The 8316-nt window shown below is 43.4% G+C and overlaps 1 long non-coding RNA gene across 2 annotated transcripts; it reads left to right on the top strand.

The window, feature by feature from the left end:
- Window positions 1-2734: 2734 nt before the first annotated feature.
- On the top strand, window positions 2735-7491 carry LOC103679383. Of its 2 annotated transcripts, none has more exons than XR_572922.2 (3): window positions 2735-2880; window positions 6368-6470; window positions 6837-7491. It is a non-coding gene; the product is annotated as an uncharacterized LOC103679383 (long non-coding RNA). The 2 variants fall into 2 exon arrangements; XR_005837038.1 differs by having other exon boundaries at window positions 2735-3807.
- The last annotated feature ends 825 nt before the right edge of the window (window positions 7492-8316 follow it).

Raw genomic sequence — 8316 nt, 5'->3', positions numbered from 1 at the left:
ACATACAGGTGCACATGTGGTTCTGCGTGTTTGTGAGTCTGGGTTCCTAAGCCCTACCACGCACCCGGCTGTTTGCAGCCAATGTTGAGCCGCTAATGATTTTAATGAGAGTGCCTTCTGGATTCATATTTTTTTCATAAAATACATCACACTAAAACCAAATCAATGAGAAACATTAATTAGGGCCTTTGTAGATGCCTTCTGTGGTGGTGTTTTTCTTTTGAGAAGCACCAGACGAAGAATGCTGGGCTTTATTTAAGCTAAGTTGTTTGACATTTAGATGAGAGAAAAAAGGGGAAGAAACTAGCCAGCCAGGAACCGTTTTTGACAGCTCTTTGTCATGCAAGGGAGAAAAAAGGCACTGGCTGTGCGAGTCTACTTTGAAGCCCTGGAAATTTGTAATGAAAAATTTAAGATACAAGAGAGGCAGAAAGATGAGCTATTCACGGGGCTCTGCATATATTAACACTTGTAATGCAAACTAAAGGTTTGCTATGTGTTTTTATAATTTGGCCGCTAATAAATATCTTCCAGAAGTGCTTTGATTTTCTAAGCTTGGGTATGGAGTTCGAATCCATTAAAAAGTAAAAGAAACAATTGGCATTGGACTCTGGTCCCTGATTAGGGGATTGTGCGCATCAATTATTACAGACAGACCGCTGACTGATTTCAAAGGATGCTGGATGCCCTTGCGTGCTCAGAGGAAGCCATGCATCTGCGGACATCTCCTGCCCTGAACCAGCCTCCGTGCTGACTTCTAGGTCAACTGGTCCAAGCACCGGATCGCTCCTCTTCCTTGACCACCTGGGCGTGATGACTGACAATTCTCTCCACAGAGACAGGCAGAAGCTGGGGATCCACTGAGGAAATTCTCGAAAAGCAACATCTTCATTACCGGGAGGGCAGAGTTTCTGTGACATCAAGACAAACTTGGCAAATTTGGGATACTAAAAAGGCAAATCAGTTTCATCCGTTCATTACGTCTCTGTGGGCCTAAATCACCCTCCTCTGGCCCGGCCCCTTCCCTTACTGAGCCTTTTGCCACTGTCAGTCCAAGGTGTCTTGCCTTCCTCTTTTCTTTTTAGGTCTTTCAATGTCATATCCACCCTTTTTTCTTCTTTCTGGAACTTCTGTTGCTAACAAAAACGCAGCATCTTCACACTCATCAGAATTCTGTCCCCTTTGCTTACAAGTAGGTAGACATGCTGCATTAGCAGAAGGAGGCTGGGCGTGGTGGTCAGACGGACTCACGTCTCAACCTCAGACGACAACTTGAGGGAGTTAGAGCACAAGGCCAAGGAGTATGGGAGGGGCAGGCTAGCAGGTTCCAGGCTGAGCTCGAAGCTTTGGCCCCCATGCCAATGAGGCTCTGGGTAGTGCTGACATTCAGCGCCCGTGGACTTCATCTCTCAGGTCTAATGCCCAATTTTCTGGACCCCTGCTCTATCTACACTGATTTGGGTGTCTCTCAGAAAAATTTCCACCCAGGATACTCTGAGTCCCTGAACCTTACGGATCACTCCCAGAGAATAACCCTGTGGCTTTCTTTGGATCCCTCAAGCAGAAACAATACAGCAGAGCTGGGTTTCTCAACCTCTCTTCTATTGCCATTTTGGGCCAATAATTCTTTAGTGTCGGTGGGGAGGGGCTGTCTCGTGCATTGTACGGTGTTTAGCAGCATTTCTGGTCTATGTGTCTTCTAAATGGACAACACCAAGGGAATTGCAGGCCCATTTGGCTATTCCCATGAGACCCCGCGTGCGGATCCAGGATCCAAGCATGTCTCTTGTAACCATAATTGTGGTTTGCAAGCCTGGAGAAAAATGGCCAAAGGGCATGAACTAGAGAGAGTGGCATCAGTCAGGGACCTGGAAGCAGAGGTAACACTGAGCTGGTAACTGAAGGGGAGTTTAACAAAACAACCATGCTTAAAGGTGTGAGCAGGGCCTAAGGGAAGGAGAGATAGTACAGCGCTCTAGGGCTAAGAAGAGTTGCGAGTCACTATGACCAAGGCCAGGAAGGGGACTGGACCGGAAGACAGTGATTAAGCAAAAAGCTGTGTAAGAGAGCACTTCTGTGAGGAGCTGCGGAAAACAGCCAACCCACAGTGATCCAGAAGGGAAGGAGCAGAGAAGAAATCCCCGGACCCTTATCCTCCCAACCTCTTTCATTTCTCCAGAAACAAGCGAGCCATGGAGGCAGTTCTGATGGGTCAGACCCCCCAGAGAACAGAGAAGAGTAGGGGTGGGGGGGTGTGAGGGATCCAGGACAACAGAAAACATCCAGAGCAGGTGACAAGAAGAGGCAAAAGGTGCCCAACAGATGATTTCTGGACTGCTACTAAGGCCAGGACGTAGTCAAGGAAATTTGGAGAACATTTAGAGGCAGAGCCCAGACACGCAAAAGGCTAAAGAACCAGCCAAAAGTGAGTGGTGACAAGTGACCTGGTCAAATTTGGAATGCCTGAAGCCAGCAGGGGTGGCTCTGGGTTAGCTGCAAAATTAATTCACGTCTGCAGAGGCAGGTTTTTGGAAGGAGGCTAGAATGGAGGAAGACATTTCCAACCCGGACTTGGGCTGTTGGCTCAGAGTTTCTGGATCATATTTTGTAATTGTCTGGCCAAAACAGAATTTTCTTTTTTTTTTTTTTTTTAGCATTTTTTAAAAGATTTTATTTATTTATTTGACAGAGACAGAGACAGCCAGCGAGAGAGGGAACACAAGCAGGGGGAGCAGGAGAGGAAGAAGCAGGCTCATAGCGGAGGAGCCTGATGTGGGGCTCGATCCCATAACGCCGGGATCGCGCCCTGAGCCGAAGGCAGACGCTCAACCGCTGTGCCACCCAGGCGCCCCCAAACGGAATTTTCTACATCTCTTGAAGGTGAAGCCCTTGTCTGATTTGTCTGTGTGTACTCCGCAGCGCCTGAGAGTGCCTGGCCCAAAACCCCACAATTGTTTGTTGAGCTTTTGAGTATGAATCTGAAGGTAGAAGCTCTGGGATTCTGTTTTCTGCCCGCATAGAGTTCACCCCATGTGAGAAGAGTTCAAAACATCCTTAAGTAGATATGATTTTAATTTGTTAATTACACCTCAGTAACGATGGGGATGGGGAAGGGTCCCCATGTGTCATTCTTTCTTTCCCTTCGGCAGAACAGCACCCTGCCAACCTGTCGTCTATTTCTCAGAGCACCTCGTAGCAGGGCAAGGAGTAGGAACTTGGGGTTGCGAAGTTCCTTGTCCTCCAAATTGGACAAACGGTCACCCAAGCCCATAGTTGGAAGTTCCAGAGCTTGAAAGGACACTCAGCCACCCTTCCACAAGCAGTCATTATAATCTTGGCTAATTCTTGCTGGTAGGGGGGTAGACAGCGGTGCACTTCTCTAAAATAGCAGCACCTCTCCATTTCAGTGGCACCAAGACACCCAGCTTCCCAAGAGTGACAAGCTTCCCTCGGCCTTGACTCCTACAACAAGCCTGACCACGGACTATGCCAGCCTCCAGGGGCACATGCCAATTGTCCCGAGACCACTCCTTCAGAAATCCTCTCTCCCAGATTTCTTTCCCTGGGCAGGGGGCTAGGGCCCCAGCACCAGTTGCCTCCACAAAGTCCTTGGGTGCATCTGGAATCCCAAAGTAAAAACATTTATTGTACTGAGCTTCATATGGTGGGCATCATTGAGAGACCTCAGAAATACTGTGTTACCTCGAAGGATTACAGTCCAGCAGGAAAGGTTAAAAAAAAAAAATGTTTAAATCAATTCCCAGCAGAAAGGGACCAGTGGAGGGAAGCGCACAGGAGAGACATCTGGTACGTATGAGTCACGTGGGCAGGTGTGGAACTAGGTGGAGAAGGGGTACTTAAGCCACCCCTTGCCCTTGAGCATACTCTCATCAGCCGGGATGGCCACATCTTTTGAGTCACATACAGTGTGTAAGACCTTCCCACCCCTTCCTGCTGTCGCTTCTCCTCTGTGTGATTGCTGGAAAATTTTTCAGAAGGAAAAGATGTTCTGGCAATGTTGGTTAAATAGCTATCTCTGGTTCTCCATTTGAAGCTGACTTCTTAATTAAGGCACCATTGCCTGGACATAAATGCATTTATGTATATTAATTTTTGCTCCACTTAGCAGAGTGGTCACTTAATTAGATGTCTTCAGTTGTTTTATTGGAAAAAAAATAACCCATCCCTCCCCCCTCGGGGCGTCCCTCCTTCCCACTTAGCTCCTCTGTTGTGCTGTGAATTTAAACATACTATTTGTTGCTTTCCGTTCAGTCCATTTGTAACTCCGATGCCACTGCATTCGTAGAAACTGATATTAAAAAGTAATATCCGAGACTAAAGTCGCTAGACTGTTTAGTAGATTTTTAAATTGAAACCAAAATTATACAGATTTTTCATTCTGATAATTCCACCAATTCACTAATTCTTTAATCTTTACAGGTCATTGAACAGTTCTACATTAATGAGATGTAGTTAAGAACAAATTTTACACTTTTTCCTTTTTTTTTCTTGAAAAATGTTTCCTATCATTTGTAAATTAGAAAGAACTTGTTCCATTTATGGTCCATTTATTTAAAATAATCGAATGCATGGGATCTGGCTGAACACTGTGTGTAATGACGCTTTTAAACAAATTACCATTTATTTATAAGCAAGAAATAGACTTTTAAAAGGCACCCAGACTTGGTTACATTATTGATGGTGTTCTCCAAGCCCAGCAGCACTGGGGTGTGTGTGTGTGTGTGTGTGTGTGTGTGCACATGTGCACACACACGTGGGTATGGATTTTATTCCAGAGAGAAGGTTGAGGATTTGGGAGTAAAACAAAACAAAAATGACTACTAGAAAAGCAGCATGGTTTTCCTTTTCCGAAAGTTGCAAATGTTGGCGAAATTCACCCATGATGAACCATCCGTCTCATCACAAAGCACCCAAACCTAAGACCAGAATCAGCCCTGATCCTACCTGTTCCGTGCGCTAAGGGTATGGAACAAACAGAAAAAGCCTCCATCCCAGCTGACGGAAACTTGTGCAAGTGTGCAAAACCCATCACTTCTACCAGTGGCCTGGGAGTTCCTACTTACAGAATAATTACATTTTCATAAAATGCTGTAGAGTTAATTGCTTGGATTCAAGCCCTGCAAATTACTATTATTCCTTGCCACACTGGTGCAGGGAGGAAAGTGGTTATTTGTCCTGTGAAGTGCTAAAGAGCTGGTGTTGCAGAGAAGCGGGCGAGATGAGCAACCCCGCTAGCAAGTCCTCAGCTTTGGCCCTATCCATTCGGAAGACTGTTCCCATTCCCTTTCTCTTATTCCTTTTCTTCTATACTGGCCAACTGAGGAATAAATAAATAATAAGTAGTATCTGGGACTTCCAATATTCAATCCCAGCCATATTCCCCCAACTTCCAACAAGCATACAATTCCCAGAGATCACTTGCCAACTCCAGCAAAATCAACTGAAATAGCCCTTTTTACAGGTTTTTTTTTTCCTTTGAAAGGGGGTGGGGGTATATAAGCCTGGAAGGAGTTAAGAAAAAAAATGTATAGACACATTTTTCATGAAGATGAAAAGGGGAAGACGGAGGTAGAAAAAAAAAATATCTATATATATACATCGAGGACGCCAGAGGGGTCAAAGCTGGTAATCAGAGTGATACTAATTTTCCTGGACCAAGAGAATGTGTGGATGGGACTGCTTCCTGACAAGGATTTTTCAGAAGCCATGGGGGGGAAAAAAAGGGAAGGTGCTCTCCCTTTGCTGTTTGCTCCTCATGTAGAGTAAACGTTCGATAGGAATGTATCCTACAACTGCAGTACTAAGAGGAATTGGGGTTTTTTGTTCGTTTGTTTCCATATGGAATAGATGTGGGCTTGCATGAAAGGGGTTTTGGAAATCTGACATGATTATATGATTCGTTTGCAAATGCTTGAAGAGCCGGTTCCTACAATAAGCTTGTGTATGTCTTCATGTCTTCACTACACTCTTGCTCACAATTTGCCCAGAGTTTGCTCAGGAGTCTTGCAGCTCGGCTCATCGTAGATCCTATGTTTCAGCCAAGCCGATGTGGGTGCTCTCAGTGTGCTTTCCAATGTCTGTGCCTTGACTTCGTTTACTTTCCTTCGTGTCCTTTCTTCTTCATTGCCATGTGCCCACACCCAAATCAAATGCCATTTCTTCCATGAAAGCCTCCCAGCAAATTTCAATCACATGTGATTCCTTCCCCCTTCTACACTTAACCTTGTTTCTGCACCTTCCCAAGGTCTTAGTTCTAGCTGTCCTAATAGTTAATTTTGCTCATCTCTTCTCCTTGATGGTGAACATCTTGAAGGATCTATGTCTGACTAGCCTTTATATTCCTCAGGGTTTTAGGATGGAGCTGAATACCTACAATATGGACTCAGAAAGCAGGCTGCCTGGCTTCCGTCCCAGCGCTGCGTCTTTTGAGCTACGTGACCTTGGGCAAGGTACTTGACTTAGTTTCTTCTATAACGTGAAATATCAGTAGTGACTACCCTATGGAGTTTTCGTGAGGATCAAGAGGTAAATATGTAAAGCTTTTGGAATAATTCCTAGCATAAATTTAGCCCCCGGTATCTTTTTTTAAATTATAACCTATTAGAAATAGCTCCCAGAGGGCAGGTGTCTCCTCTGTTTTGTCACTTGCCAATTCTTAGCACCCAGTACAGTTCTTAGCACATAGTGGGAATTCAATAAATATTCATTTAATAGAGGTTAAATGACGAAATAAATGTGTGGGTGATAAAAAAAAATTGTCCTCTGCAAGTTTGAATTCTAACGCTGGTTTCACTTCCCTGTTATTTCACCCACAGAAAGTAGACCCCATACGTCATAGAACCCACAAAGTTCCACCCTGTAATTTCTATTTCCCTGGAAGCCAGACACTAGCCCTAAGATAAACACGCAGCCAGAACAGAAGAAAAAGGAGTTGGAGAAAGTCTGATACTCTGCTGAGCAAAGCTGGGACCTGTCTTCCAACTGAGAAATCCAGTATTCCTGTGCCAATCAGTATCTCTGTGATTATAATAAATAAACTCCTTCTTTTTAAAGTGTCATATGGTTCAAGTTATTCTTCTGCTTTCTCTAAGTTCATAAAGGATAAAAGTTATATAGCAAACACGGGAGTGCTAAGTGCTAAGAACAGAAAATAATCCTTCAGCAGCAAGGCAGTGGTTAGGACAAGAAGTCTTTGAATAGACACATTTTTACTAAGCTGTGACTAGTTCTACCATGAGCCACTTCGGGAGAATGGCACATAGAATTATCGAAACAATTCTTAATTCTGTTTTATTTTCTTCTCTTGCCTCTACATCAATATTAAAAAGAGTAGTCTCTGAAATCAGACCACCATGAAAATGAATCACATATAATCTTAGAAAAGTAACTGTGGGGTATCTGGGTAGCTCAGTTGGTTAAGGGTCTGACTCCTGATTTCAGCTAAGATCACGATCTCAGGGTCTTGGGATCGAGCCCCCGACAGGCTCCATGCTCAGTGGGGAGTCTGCTTAGGATTCTCTATCTCCCTCTTTCTCTGCTCCTCCCCCTGCTCATTCTCTCTCCCTCTCTCTAAATAAATCTTAAAAAAAAAAAAGAAAGAAAGAAAGTAACTTCAACCCTCTGAGCCTCTGCTTCCTCATTTCTAAATATCTATTTCATAGAATTATTGAAATCACTAAATGAATAACGTAGATCCCTGGCCCAAGTCTGGAAACATAACGGGTGTTTGCTAATTGCAAATGCCTTTCTCCCGTCTACCACTGTCACTTTCACTGTCATCAGGAGTGACATATGCTCATCTTTCGGATATTTCCTCTTTATTACTGTCATCATTATGTTCAAAAAATTAAAGATTATACTAATTCAAAGCACTAGAGTATAAAATGTAACACTTACCAAACATTTTTGGCTATAACTTTTTTGCTTATAAAAGAAATGGTTGAATTGTATTGATCAGTGATTATTTTGCTCTTAGATGATATATGTAAACGATTTTCAGACTCCTCATTTTTTAAGTGGAGCAAGTTGATAAAGATCATTCTTACTTTTGAGTCAATACAGAATTTTGTGAAACAAATATTAATTTGTTCCATTAATTTGTTCCAATTTGCATCCACATGCAAAAAAAAAAAATCTAGACACCATAGGCACAATATACAATATTCTTTGGGATGCAGCTAAAGCAATGCTTGGAAGAAAATGTATAGCATTAAATGCTTAAATTAGAAAATAAGAATGGTCTCAGAACAATAATCTACATCCTACCTTATGAACCTAGAAAAAAGAAAAACAAAC

This window comes from Ursus maritimus, unplaced genomic scaffold (genome assembly GCF_017311325.1).
Source record: "Ursus maritimus isolate PB19 unplaced genomic scaffold, ASM1731132v1 scaffold_23, whole genome shotgun sequence".
NCBI lineage: Eukaryota > Metazoa > Chordata > Mammalia > Carnivora > Ursidae > Ursus > Ursus maritimus.
Note: the sequence above shows the minus strand (reverse complement) of the source record. Positions and strands in the feature narration are given on the sequence as shown.